The sequence below is a fragment of the Lissotriton vulgaris genome, chromosome 12 (genome assembly GCF_964263255.1).
Source record: "Lissotriton vulgaris chromosome 12, aLisVul1.2, whole genome shotgun sequence".
NCBI lineage: Eukaryota > Metazoa > Chordata > Amphibia > Caudata > Salamandridae > Lissotriton > Lissotriton vulgaris.
The window spans coordinates 170,338,533-170,353,042 of NC_141700.1; the positions used below are offsets into that span (position 1 = coordinate 170,338,533).

At 46.6% G+C, this 14,510-nt stretch overlaps 1 protein-coding gene across 1 annotated transcript in view; it reads right to left on the minus strand.

Moving 5' to 3' along the window:
- Positions 1–14,510, minus strand: part of TENT4B (terminal nucleotidyltransferase 4B) — a 253,022-nt gene that overhangs the window by 115,614 nt on the left and 122,898 nt on the right. The gene's annotated exons all lie outside the window — the stretch shown is intronic.

Consider the following 14,510-nt stretch of genomic DNA (forward strand, 5'->3'; position numbering starts at 1 on the left):
TTAATGCTCATAGCACACTGCGGGAGAACATTGAACTGGACACTCACTAATTTCCTTCATTCTTCTCAATCTGTTTCCGTGCATGTCATAGCACTGAAACACCCCTACTGGAAATCACTGAGTGCTCGAAATGGTTACTGGATTGGCGCCAAGACTCTACCCTCATTTTATTAGACCAGTCAACAGCATTTGACACGGTCTCTCACATCCATCTGCTTCAACATTTGGCAAGTACAGGATTGGGTGGAATGGCCCTGAAATGTCTAAATTCCTTCCTAACAGCCAGAGAACAGTCAGTGAGGAAGAAGTCACACTTTTCCAAAGCAAACCCCCTTAAATGCAGAGCACCCCAGGGATCAGCATTAAGTCCCACGTTGTTTAACACCAATTTGTCCCCGCTCGCCTCCCTGGTGGAATCATTCAGTATCAATATTATTTCCTATGTGGATGTCACACAGCTAATGTTCTCATGGACACTGCAAAGGAACCCTTCCCTGCTTATATGAGGGCAATGCTGGGCTGGCTCAGAGATAGCCTCTTGCAATGTAACCCCGATAAGACCGAAATTCTCCCCTTTGGTCCAAACCCTAGTTCGGGTTGGACTCAATACTAGCCCAATGACAGTCCAGCATCTCACCCAACTAATGAAGGGTTCTCTAGCTTTGTCAATCTTTATCAAAGCTCACTATATCCATGGCTCCAATTTAAAATTTCAGACTCTGGTTTAGGTATCCTTGTCAGATAGCTCTGAGAATAAGAAGCATGGCTCAATAGCAGCAGACATCTACATGTGTGTTACTGGAGGATAAGATTTCATGAGATGCAAAAAGGAGAAGCAAATCAGATTTGGGTAGTCCCAGCATACATAAAGAAAAAACCTTCCCTCCACTACACTAGAATAGACAGTTAACCCAGCAGCACCACATGGCACTGTTGAAGGGAGGAGTGGCTTTGGAGGAGGTCTGGATCCCTAGAGACAGAATATTGTGAACCTTTAAAGAAGACCTGGCATGCACAGCAAGAGAGTCACTGCACCCATGAAGTTCCAAGGAGCACAGAGAGAATTAGAATGCCTAGGCTAGTGCATAAAGGAGAACAACATGTTACTGCTTTAACCGGAGGCCTTTTCTAAGTACTTACAGCTGCCTGCGTGAGCTTCACTGGCTACCAATGAGACAGGGAGCTATCTTCAAGCTAATGTGCATAACGCATAAAGCGTTGCACAACACGGGCCCTCGCAGCCTGAAAAATAAAATAAGATTCTATGCTCCCACGAGGAACCTGCGTTCCTGTACGGCTGCTAGAGCAAGCAACACTCGTGTGAAAACAGCTAGGATGGGTGGACGGGCGTTCTCCCACCTGGCGCCAAACAACTGGAACAAGCTGCCGCAGGAACTCAGACTAACAGACTGTTATTTGTCCTTCAGGAAGCAATTAAAAACATTTATTTTCCCAAAATCTGACTAAATATAATCCTCACTCTGTTATCTATTAACTACTCACTACTGTCAGGACAGCGCCGTGATATCCCATTGGGGATGATTATTTGCGCTCTATAAATACCATGGACATTGACAATAGACACTGGAGGAAATTAAATTACAAACAAACTTTTAAGACCAGAAAACGATCACTTGCAATAAGATTCAAGGATGCCCCCCTTGAGGAGAGATAAAGGTAGAACATAAGTTACTTACCTGTAAACTGTGGTTCTCCAGTATTGGTGTCTTTCATAGATTCACATGCTTGAATATTCCCCGTCGTCGAAGTGGGAGTCCCACGGTACATAAAATAGCAGTAATATATGCATATATAAATAAAAATTACCATAATTATATATATATACATACATAAAATACAGTAAAATATCCAAAATTTAAAAGTACCATAGAACAGAATAGGCCCATAGAAAGCCTAAGGGAGAACTCACTTTAGTAACATATCAGTGTCATTATGTATTGGTCCACATTCTAGCCAATCAGGCTGTAGCTCCCTCTAGAACCTTCTCCTCAGAAGCCCAAGTCCTCAGATTTTCGTAGCACAAAGTAACCATAAGTGCCTGAGGAGAAAAGAGCCTCTGAGGGGAGGAAGGGAGGGTCGCATGTGAATCTATGAAAGACACCAATACTGGAGATCCATAGTTTACAGGTAAGTAACTTATGTTCTTCTCCAGTATTAGGGGTGTCTTTCATAGATTCACATGCTTGAATAAGAGTTGAAAGCAGAAAATCATCATATAAGTCATAAAGGTAACACAAAACTCCAAGCATACAAGAACATATCATAATATGTAATATATCAAAATTCAAGAGAGAAAACCTTTATGACTAGAGGCGGGTAGCAACAGAGGCTCACCTTATTGAAAAAGATTCTGCAGCACCGCTTGTCCCACTGCAGCATCTGCGGCGTCTGTTTGCAGACAATAGTGCTTCGTAAAAGTATGGCTACTCGACCACGTAGCAGCTCTGCAAATGTGCCGTAGAGGTACTACCGCAAAAAGGGCAGTAGAAGTTGACACAGCTCTAGTTGAATGAGCTCGTACTGGAGCAGGAAGGGGCTTGCCAGCCCGTTGATGACAAAAAGTAATGGGAGAAGAAATCCACCTAGTAATAATCTGTTTGGTAATAGGCTGTCCTTTGCAGATCGGGCCATAGGCCACGAATAATTGGTCCGATTTCCTGAATGATGCAGTACACTGAATGTAAAACTTGAGACAGCTTTTTAAATCCAAGGAATGCAATGAACGTTCAGCAGGAGTTTGTGGATCAGGAAACAAAGTCTTTAACCCCTTCGATGCTGATGACGAGCTCAGCTCGTCATCAGCCACGGGTGGCGTGTGCTGATGACGAGCTCAGCTCGTCATGTAACATTGCTTTTTGAATGGTGCAGCACAGCACAAAAATCACCGCAGCAGCGATGCGGTTAAATGACAGGTTCATTGAGATGGAAATCACTTGGAACTTTCGGGATAAATCTTGGATTAGTACGTAGCGTAACAGCCTCATTGGAGAACTGGAGAAAAGGAGGCTGAATTGTGAATGCCTGAATGTCACTGACATGCCTAGATGATGTCAAGGCGAGCAATAGAGCAACTTTCCACGTGAGGAATTTTAAGCCTCCTGAGTGGATGGGCTAGAAAGGAGGTAGGAGGAGCTGAGACAAAACCAGATTTAGGCGCCAAGCAGGTGGAGAACGACGAATGGGTGGAAACATCCGGAAGAGGCCTTTGAAAAACTGTTGGATGATTCTAGAGGAATACAGCGAGGTGAAACCATCATGACGGAAGCGGGAAAGTGCTGCCAAAAACACCTTAAGAGTGGAGTGAGAAAGTCCTGCCTTTGCAAGGGATAGGAAGAAAGGCAGGATCTGTTCCGGTTTGGCAGTCATTGGATCCAAGGCTTTGGTGTGGCACCAGACACAGAAACGCTTCCATTTCAGTTGATAAGTTTTAATGGTGGAAGGAGCGCAAGCGTGCGCCAACACTTCTCTGCAATCTGCGTCGATGGTTAGACGTGCAAATTCATTGTGTTCAAGTTCCAGGCATGGAGCTGGAGCTGGAGCTGGAGGTATGCCGGATCTGGGTGGCAAATCTGCCCTTGCTTCATTGTGAGGAGGTGAGGCAGAGGATGAAGCGATATTGGCTCTTTCTGGAAGAACAAAAGAAGGTCCGAAGGGCGTCGCGGCCACTTGGATGCGATCAGGATGACATGACAGGGTTGAAGCCTCATCCTGTGTAACAGGCGCGGAATCAGAGGAAGCGGAGGGAAAGCGTAGATGAATTCGTTAAACCAGTTGATCGAAAATGCATTTCCGCTCGACTCTGTGGGGATGACGACTTGCAAAGCGTTGGCATTTCCTGTTGGCGGCAGTCGCAAAGAGATCCATCTGCGGCTGGCCCCACTGACGGAAAATGAGCTCGAGAGCTGGTTGGTTGAGTTCCCACTCTTGCTTGTCCGAGAGAGACCTGCTGAGTGAATCCGCCAGAACATTGGAAACACCCGGCACATGGATGGCTGCAGGGGTGGGGGAATCATATCGCCCGACGCCCGAACCATGTTGTTCTTTTTGCTGGGCAAGAAGATTTATTGCCTAATATGTCCGACGGACAAGTAGACATTAAATCACCTTAATACAAAAGGCTGTGGGCACTCTGGGGCTCACAACCAATCCGAAGCTTGCAGAGAGTCTTTGGAGGCATCTGATTGGCTAGCAGCCCATGACTGGGCTCTACCCAGTGATTGGCTGGGGGTGTGAAACGTCACTCAGCCTCTGCAAGCAGTACTCCGTGGCCGCTTAAGCAGTTTTGCCTGCTACAGCATTTCTAGTATTTGAAAGTGTGAGGTTGGCTGCTCGCATTAAAGTGTTCTGTACTTGATTGCGTGATATTGTGACAGGTGCGATTTCTTTTAGCAACCATCGGTAAAAGGATTAATTAGTTCAAAAGCCTAGGCCTGGCCCGCTGTGGCGCCTCAGAAGAGCACGTCAAAAAAACGTATCGCTAGCAGGCGCGCTGCGCCACCACTCTGACAAAAACAAGGAGCCAGGCTCTGAGGACAGCTTCATGGCGATTGCGAAGGCTCAGTCGTGGTTAGTGACCATAAAAAAACGAGAGTACTTTCTTTGACAAGTACAGTGAAGATAATTATGAAGGGCGTGGGTGGCAGGCTCAGTGGACCCAATGGCCCGTCATTCACACTTTCCACTGCGATCCTCATGCTAGGTTTTCAGAGGCCGCAATCCTTTTGATGCATTCTACAGATTGTGCACGGAACGCAATGAACACATGGAAGTTGATAACCCATTTGCGTGCAGTATCCGCTCCAGTACTTCCTTTGAGGAAGAAGGAATTCAGTCTGGGAACTTCACTTCAGACTCGAGGATGAGAGCGCCACAATGAGGATAAAACAATCGAACCAGAAAGTTGGTGTTTGTATACAGCCGATTTTCACCGATATACAGAGGGGCACCATGACTTCACTGAGCACCGAGGGTTAGGTACTTGTAAAATATTTTAAAAATGTAAATCCGTATTTGTATAGCGCACTTGAACATTTGCATAGTGGATTAATGTTTGTTAAACGCAATAAGGCAGACAGCAGAGGAACAACTACAAGGAGGCACATTTCTAGGGGGGGGGAGGCCTAATCTTCTAGCCATAGGCAGAGAGTGGTGATGCAGCGCTAAGAAGGGGTGAAATCACAATTAAGAAAAACTTCGTTAACAAGTGAATGGTCTTTAAAAGACCTGTGAAGTACTCGGTTGTGGCTGTGTGAGCGCTGAGAAAGCTGTCTCAGCCCGGGCTGCCACACAAGAGGGGGAGGGGGAGGGGGGTGGGAGTGGGGTCTGAAGCTCTTTGATCCCATGGGCGTTGCACCGCGCGCCTGCCCTACAGAGATACCATTTCTCCTGACTGGATGCAGCAGTGTGAGGGGTGTTCTCAATAAGGTGGAAAAGCATTTATTTGTGAAGTGTGAAAGTCGCTATTGTGTCACTGGAAGGGGAGAGGTTTTAACTTTCCCATCCTTTGCATGGACTTTTTAGGGAGTTGGAATGCTTTCATTTTTTAAAGCCTTTCATCTCTGGTAATGTCCATTTTCAGGTGTAAGGGCCTTTGCTTCTATGGAATTTCTGAGAATCATGGACAGTGTCTCTGCAAATCTCACCTCTTGTACGTAAACTTCTCAATACAGTGATTAAAATATATTTTTTAAAGCATTGCTAGTGTTCAAAAGGGTTATTTTTTCGAGCAGATCGCTCCGAATAGAATAGAACTGCTGTGCCTGCTGTGACGGACCGTGTGTACTGAGATACCCTTGTGGCTGCAGGAAGCGCGGGCTCCCATCGACCTCATCACTGCTATTGGAGTAGTGCCTACAGCGTTTACATTGATGGGCAGAGCAGATTCAAACTCCCTTTCACACCAGACGTGTGACAGATATGCATGATATGGCAATTTCCCTCACAAATGGGTGATATTTTTCCCATTTGTGCGAGTAAATAATCAATTGACCAGTGCCTTCTATTTTTCAAGCTTTATTTGGATCATTGTACGCATTTTGTTAAGCTGCGGCGGTGCCTCCGTGTCAGTACTGCAATTTATCATTCTTGAGCTGCCAGGCTTGCTAAAAATTGTTAAAGGACACTGGCATTACTGGATAATGGGTAAGGAGGTACCATAGAGGGAGGCCCAAAGGTGGCATTGCATTTGCGGGACTCACTATAATGATGGTCTTGAGGAGGGTCTTGTCAGTCTGGAACAGAGGCACGACGCGTAAATTGCACCATTCTCATTGTTTGTTAAGACCTAAAACGCCGAGGCAGGACTTCAAGCCCATATCTGAATGTGGGTGAAAAATATATTTATTTCGGAAAGTGAACGTTGTTTTCCATAGAACACAGTAGCCGCCTCAATGTACTAATAACATCAAATTCTGCTATTTGTGTCATATTGCAGAATTCTTCATGACGGCCTGGAACTATTTAAGTACTCTTTGTGAAAGAGAATCTGGCTGGATAAAAAATGTCTTCCATGCTTATTTTGTGTGATCTTAAACAAATATTTATTTCATCAAAACTTTATCTTCATAATCGAGAATGGAAGCACTTTCAAATGCATGCTTTCAGAATACCAGCCGTACAAAAAGCTGTTGTTTTTTAATTACTAGACTACAATGTTCTATAATATTCTGTCCACATACAGTGTTCACATGACAACTGTCTTGCCTCTTAGTTCACTAATGGCACGCACTCAGTGTGGTACATCATAGAATGTCAAGACTGATGGCGTGGGCAAATCGAGCATGAGGGTTCTGTTATTATACATTTTTGACAGACATAATCTGTAAGATTCCAGCTCGGTGGCAGGGCATAAAACAGGCTTCTGTGTCTGTAGGCAAGCCAAAGGGGGGTCCATTTTTGATCAGTAAATAAATATTTTCAAAAACATGTGCCCCCTTTATTCCATAGGCGCATGCATTTATGAGGAGGCCCGCACTTGCACACATCCTCATAAATCTGTGAGCCTAGGAAATGGTCCAGTCATCATCATGGCTGTTTGTTTTTCCGCTTATATTCACAATGCTACACAGCATTAGCCAAAAGCTTTTTGCCAATAATGCACAGCATGGGCAAAAAGCACTGGCAAAACCAATAGGTCAGAAAAGCAAGATCCCTCTGATCAGGCAGTAAATAAAAAAATGAATGGCACTGAAGTAATTCTGCTCGTGCAGTTTTCTGATAAATGTACATGATCATCAAGCATGCATGTGTAACTGGTGTGATATGTGATTGCGTCATCACTTTTAGTTCTGGCTTTAGCCAAGACCTTTTCATTTGAGTAGTTTCAGTGCAGTTTCCTTTAGTACCAGTGTTGCCAGATGTGACCGTAGGACACATTTGAAGTGAGCCCATGGCATATTTCAGCTTTCAGTTCCGATCTCCTTCCAACGCTGTTGTAAATTCTGTTTGAAGTGGACTGCTGCTATTGATCTCTGGCTTAAACAACAGGAGGCACAAAGCATGTGTGCGGACATAAAAGGCAACATCTCTCATAACTGTCGAAGTATTGCTAATATGGGTTTTTTGAGCATCTTGCCATGCATAATCGTTTATTGTATTTCTTTTCAATTTCTATATGTTTGGATAAAAGGGATAATATCGCTTGTCAAGTTTTTCTTCAGCATTATTATTGCACAGCATTTAATGGTATACTGATTTTAATAAAGCAACAATATATTAATGTTTCTCTGTCAGCCGGAGCCCTTATGTTTGATGTGGGACAGGAGTAGGTGGGACAAGTGGATTTTACAGGACATGTAGATCTCAGTGGAATTTTGTCCCTTGTACAACTAGATTATTTGGAAAATTCCACACCCCTGTGGCTGTAAGATGAACTTGATGGTGAATCGCCCATTCCCACATCTCCTGTGCTTGTCGGGAAAGCAGAAGGGACTTTGTGCCGCCCTGTTTGTTTAGGTAATGCATGCTGGTGGTGTTGTCTGTCCCCGCCAGCAGAGATTGGCCCTGTACTATCCTCTGGATAGTATTAAGGGAAAGGAAGATCGCAAGAAGCTCTAGGCGGTTTGTATGCCAAGTGTGTTTGATTGCAGTCCACTTCCCCTTTACTGACATTGCTTCGAGATGCGCTCCCCAACCCTCCAGGGACGCATCGGTTGTGAGCCTCAGAGTCGGAGTTGCGTCTTGAAAAGACCGACCCATGGATATGTTAGGAGGGTGAGCCTACCACTCCAGAGCCACCTGAATGCGGGCGTTAGAAGGATCCTGTCATTGAATGATCCTGAAATCTGTTTCCACTGCTTGTCTAGTACCTCTTGTACCCTCATATGTAGCCTGCAGTGGGGGATCAACTGTATGCCCGAGGAAGCCATGCCTAGGAATGATTTCAACATCCGGACTGAAACGTACAGCTTTGACTGCAGGAATCGTACCATCTTGCGCATGCGGTCTTGTCTTTCCTGGGAGACGAATACCTTTGCCAGGTGAGAATCTAGTGAGGCTCCTAGAAAATCTCGCCGCTGTGACGGGTGAAAGTGTGACTTCTGGCAACTGATGGAAAGGCCCAAGTTTTGAAAAAGAGCGATGCAAAACTGAGTGTCCTGGTTTGCCAGCTGGAGGTTCAGAGCCTTTATAAGACAGTCGTCCAGGTATAGATAAAATTGAATGCCTTGTAGGCGCAGAAAAGCAGCTACCGGGGCCATGATCTTGGTAAAGACCCTCGGTGCTGAACGTATGCCAAACGGCAGAACTCTGAATTGGAAATGTAGATGTCCGACTGTAAAACGGAGATACTTTTTGTGCCTGGGGCGAAACGCCACGTGAAAGTATGCGTCCTGGAGGTCGATCGTAGAGAAGAACTCTCCCGGATTGAGATAATTTAAAATTTGGCGCAAGTTCAACATTTGAAATGTTTTTGACGTGATTAATTTGTTCAGGGCCCTTAAATCCAAAATGGGGCGCCACTCTCCAGACTTTCTTGACTAAAAAGAAGCGGGAGTAAAACCCATTGCCTTGCTGGCCTGGTGGCACGATCTCGATAGCATCCTTTCTGATCATTAATTTTACTTGAGCCAATAGTTCTTCGAAATGGGGAGGGGGCGGACCAGTAGGAGTGCGATTTGGAGGAAATTTTGTAAACTCCAGGGTATGTCCTTTTGAAATCACGTCCAGGACCCATTGATCGGAGGTGATGTTGGACCAATTCAAGATGTAATTGGAGATTCGTCCTCCAATTTTTACAGTCGGTGGAAAATTGACGCTGGGACTGTAACTGTTTCTTTGCATTTGAACCACCTCTGTAGGTGGTTTTCCTCTGGTATGGTCTGGAAGAGGTCTGGCGATTTTGGGACTGGTAAGTATTCCTTTGCCGGTTATCATTGTAGGAGCGTTATTGGTTCTCGAAATGGCCGTTTTCTATATTGGAGAGTTCCTAACGCCTTGGCCGTATCTGTATCCTTTTTTATTGATTAGAGGACATCGTCGACATGTTTGCCGAAGAGCGAATCACCGTCATATGGTAGATCGAGTACTTTAGCTTGAACCTCCGGGCGAAATGCTGTTGATTTTAACCAGCCTTGACGCCTCAAAACAACAGCCCTAGCCAATTGCCTGAACACCGTAGAGGAGATAACAATGGCGCAGTCAATGTTCTCTGAAGAGATCTTTTCTCCCTCCTGAATGATGGCTTGTGCTTCCGCACGGATGGCATCAGGTATCTGTGGAAGTAATGCTGCGATCTCGGACCACATTTGGCGGTCATACCGCCCAAGAATAGCCAAGGAATTAGCCGCCTTTACAGTCGTGGCTGCCATGGTGGTAAACTTTTTCCCTATGGAGTCCAGCTTTCGGCCTTCCTGATCTGGGGAAGACGTGAGAGGTGTGGCAGGATTGCGGGACCTTTTTTGAGCTGCCCGAGTAATGACGGAATCCGCCTTAGGCTGTGACACTAGGCATGTCGGAGAATCTGCTGGCGCTTTATACTTTTTATCGAGCCTTGGTAAGACAGCCGGGATCGAACTTGGTCGCTCCATCAATTTGAGACCTTCATTCCAAATGTGGTCCATTATCGGAATAGTGTGAGCTTGCCTTTGAGGTAAGTCTTTAAAATAGTAAAGAAAACAATCAGTCTGTTGGACGTCTAAAGTGAGGTGAATCCTCTTAGCAGCGCGGACCATCATGTTATGAAAGCTGCCAATGTCCACAGGAGGCGAAGCTAATGGCGACTTTGGTGGGGTTGAAGGTGTGAGAGCCCTGTAATCGTCCCACTCTTGAAGGCCGTTATCCTCATCATCATTCTGATCTGTGTTGTGAGGGTCTTGATCCTCATTATCCGTATCCTCCTGGGTACGCACTGGTGACCTGGGTGGAACTGGTGCAGGAATTTGAGGCTGTGGAGGAGGTTGCGGCACTGGAGAAACAGGCCTAGACGGTGGGAATTTGCGATTATAATCGTCCAGCATGTGCTGCAGATTCATTACCAAAGACAGTGGTATCAGTGTCGTTTGTTCCGCCATAGGTGCCTCTGACCTGTCTACAGGAAATAGATCTGCCCCATCTTCAACGTTCTCTTCCTCCTCCTCATCATAATCTTGGCACTTGATGTGTAGCTCGGATGGGCTAGTCGCTTGTTTAAAGACATTCTCCATTTCTGAACCATCATTGGAGTCCTTCTCCGCAGACAAACAATTGGTCAGAAAGAGTAGAACCACTCTTTATAGGACTCAACTGTATAAGAGGCACCAGTTTAAGCGAGGAAGCAGTGACCACTGTGAAGGTGGTAGCCGTGGCCAAAGAATGGTGCAACCTCGACGAGCCCCTCGACGTGGTGGTGGATGCTCCAAAAGCCGGTTGAGGCGTTTGCGCCGTGTCCACGGACAAAGAATCCGTAACTGAAGACGGATGTGATTTAGCCTTCGAAGATTTTTTCGCCATCAACTATGTCATCGACAAGGGTAGAGCCTTGCTCGTCGACGAAGATGGTCCCGTCGACGTAGGTTGGACCGTCGACGGGGTGGCCATCGTCAACGAAGTCATTGTCGACGGTAAGGCAGTCGTCGACGAAGTAGTCGTCGACGAGGAAGGTCCCGTCGATGGACGGCGGACCGTCGACGATGCCGTGATCTTGGTCGCCGACGAGGAGTGTGTCGATGAATGACGCGTTGACTGTGGTTTCTTAGTCTATGGAGTTGATTTGATAGTCATCTAAGAGATCTTTAAGATAGAGGTAATGGGTCTCATCTCATGGGTAGCCGTCGACGAGGTGGACATCGTCGACGTAGTCCTGGAAGACATAGAACATGTCGTCGACGACGTGCAGACTCAATCCACGAATTTCGTCGTCGTCGACGTGCCCGTCGACGAGCCAATGCCCGTTTTTGAGGATGATGGCATGGCTTTGGACAGTGACGCCAGAGAACCAGGTCTCTTAGGCGTAATTGGAGGTAAATCCTGTGGGGAGACATCCTTAGAGATTTCTCCAAATCTACTTTTCTTGAGAAAAGGAGAAGGCATCTCTGTCTCCGACCCACGGTTCTGGGAGGTCTTTGATTGGAAAGAAGAGGCACTCATCCTCCGAGACCACAGTGTCAGTTGTCTTCAACTTCTGAAGCCACAGAAGGAAACGGGTCTCTCTGTCCCTTAAAGTTTTAGGTGGAAAAGTACGGCAGTACTTCCAGTTCTTCACTTCATGGTCCGGGTAGAGACAGTAAATACATTTACTGTGTGGATTTTCGTGAAAGACGTAAATTTCCACATGATGGACATGGTTTGAACAAAGATTTCCTTGAAAAAGACATCTGAGAAGAAAAAACAGCTATGTAAGAAGAAAAACTGAGCAGAGCTCAGGGAGACTCTTCACACGACGTGCGGTAGAAAATCTGAGGACTTGGGTTTCTGAGGAGAAGGTTCTAGAGGGAGCTACAGCCTGATTTGCTAGAATGTGGACCAATACATAATGACACTGATATGTTACTAAAGTGAGTTCTCCCTTAGGCTTTCTATGGGCCTATTCTGTTCTATGGTACTTTTAAATTTTGGATATTTTACTTTTTTTTATGTATGTATATATATATAATTATGGTAATTTTTATTTATATATGCATAGAATACTGCTATTTTATGTACCGTGGGACTCCCACTTCGACGACGGGAATATTCAAGCATGTGAATCTATGAAAGACACCCCTAATACTGGAGAATCAGTATTCTAGAAGGGGAACAATTTAATACTGTAGTCCTTGTAACTGCTACACAGGAAGACATGCTAAAATGGAGTCACTGTCACCTAAAGTAGCAGACACAGAACTGTATTCCGCCATTAGACTAAGAGCAATGCTAGAGAATCCCATGAATGAACAGCCTTCTGCCCAACCCTTCTTGAGGATTTCCACAAGCGTGCTGTAGCAAACAAACCTCTGAGAGATGTAATGGAAGTGTTGGAGAACAACCCTCAGGCAGGAAAAGTTACAGGTCTTAAAAGATATAACAGACATTCACTGTGCTTAGTTAGTGTCTCTTGTCCAAATACTGTTGAACAATGCTCTAAAGGTGGAGCAACCTGGTATTACATTTGCAGAGCACATACACAAGTGTCTAGTATGTGAGCATGCGCAACTTGCAAGCGTTATCTAGCCTATGTCTATTTTTGTTTGAGTGTGCGCTGTTCACAACCCTCTATGAATCGAAGAGGGAGCAGTTTGCAACCAGTATCTTTGTATTTGAGCATGCGCAGTTTGCAGTAGGTGTCTTGTATATGAATACTTAGTTTGCAGTGAGCAAGAACTCTGACCTCCTGATAAGGGAATTCAGCTCTCCCCTCGCAAAGCTCTGCTATTGCGCCGCTGCCCCCAGCACCTCTCTACTCACAGGTAGATGTTCAAGGCCCTCCTCCATCCGCAGGCTCCTGCCCGAGTCTCATCCCTGGTGGTACAGTGGGAGAGCCTTGCTCTTCTGCTGGTCCGCTAAGCCTACTGTTGTCCCGTATGTCTTCCCTCTATCTTTGTCTATTTGTGCCTTTCTGTTTTAGCCTGGTTTTACTTTTGTGCCATTTTGTCTTTTTCTACAGTTTTTTCCTGCATTCACTGTTTTCCTATTTTCTGGTTTTCCAGTCATGTCCTTCCTTACCGGCGCTGATGCCCCCCTCAGCCCCTCTCCCCCTTGCTGGTTACCCCTGCCGCCTCCCGGCTGTGATCCCTCCCTCGTCCCCTGCTGAACGATGGCCACGAGCAGTGGGCGTGCCGCTGGCAAGTCAAAGGCATGCCCCTATGCGCCCGTCCGCGACATGACCTCGATCAGCACCAGGAATGCTGGTTCTCCAAACTCCCACTGCTACAACTCAGCTACCCTCTAAGCCCTTAACCCCAGAAGGAACAACTGCCAGCTGTCGATGCCGAACACCACCCATGGCCAGTTTTCCTGCCGACAAACCTTCACCAACCTCCAAACTCCCACGGCCACCGCCCACCCTCCGGACACCACCGCACCAGAGCCCCTGTGGTGCATTCTCCTCCACATGCCCTCCCTGCACGGACACGCAGTAGAGATCTGGGACTTCCTCGACACCCTTGTGCCAGACGTCGCCTTCCTCACGGAAACCTGGACCAACTCCACCTCAGACTTCACTACCGCCATCCCCGACGGATACAAGATCCAGAGGAAGGACCGCCCCCACAGCCCAGAAGGAGGACTCCCTCCTACTCACCACTTCCAGCACAAACCAATCCACGTCCCCCACGAAACACCTCCACCTCCATTTCCAGATCCAGACCAGCCCCAGAACGACCCTACACTGCATACTCGCCTACAGACCTCCCGGACCACGAACAGCGCTCACCACAACGATCACCGACTTCATTGCGCACTCATACTATCGCATCCATGGACTAAATACTGCTCGGAGACCTGACCTTCCACCACGACAACCTCAGCGACCCAAAGTCCATCACTCTCCTCGCCAACATCGGACTAAAACAGCTTGTCACCACCCCTACCTACAAGGCAGGTCACACCTTCGACCCCATCTTCGCAGGTGGGAACAACATCCACTTCAGCCACCAGCACACAACCCCCCTGGATGGACAACTGCTGCGTATACATATCCTTAGACAAACCCATAGCTCACAAACCCACACCTCATCTACTGCAAAGGAACTGAAGCACGGTCACCGAGGAGCATCGCAACTCCACCCTCAACCACGATACGCCCTCCCACCAAAACCAACGTAAACTCTGCAGCCAACGAGCTACACAGATGGATCACCAACTGCGTAGACAAGCTCATCACCCTCCATAACACCGACAGACAGCCCCCATGAAAGCCACCTGGTTCATCACAGACTTCCGAGAATCCAGAGGCACCTGCAGATGTCTTGAGGAATTATGGAGAAACAGCAAAACCCCAGAAACTTGGACCAACTACAAGAAAGACATGACAGAATACCACCAATGCATCAGATCCACCAAAAGGACCTTCATCCAGGACAAAATCCTCTCAAACT